The sequence below is a fragment of the Athene cunicularia genome, assembly GCF_003259725.1.
Source record: "Athene cunicularia isolate RWA chromosome 6 unlocalized genomic scaffold, athCun1 chr6_part2, whole genome shotgun sequence".
Lineage (NCBI taxonomy): Eukaryota > Metazoa > Chordata > Aves > Strigiformes > Strigidae > Athene > Athene cunicularia.
In genome coordinates, this window is record NW_020799106.1 from 8,209,817 (window position 1) to 8,210,272 (window position 456).

A 456-nucleotide genomic window follows, 5' to 3' on the forward strand; every position below is an offset into this window, starting at 1 on the left:
ACCCCCCCCCCCCCCCCCCCCCCGATAGAGATACAACACTGTACTTTGAAAATTTTTATTTAGAAAGACAAAGGGAGTAATCTTTAGCTACTTGTAAGCCATGAGATCAGGAGATGGTACTAAAGACTTTGCTCTAATGCCTCTGTTTCAGAAGGGAGCACTACTTCTTGCCCCAGGATGTCAAGGCACACACACCTCATTGCTGTTTTCTCGGACTGGAGGCAGCTAAACCATCAATTTATAGACTCGCCACAAATTCTGCCCCAGTTAATTAATGGTATGTTCCTATTCTCTGTCAGAGAGCAGGCATGGAAGCCAGACTCAATATGTGGCACGCTGAGGCTACACATAGCAGCAAAATGATGCCTTTCATCTTCTTCTCAATGCTTTTCCTGATGTTGCCCAACGTTTTGTTGGCTTTTTGTGGCTGCGGACACACCTGGGCTAATGATCTCA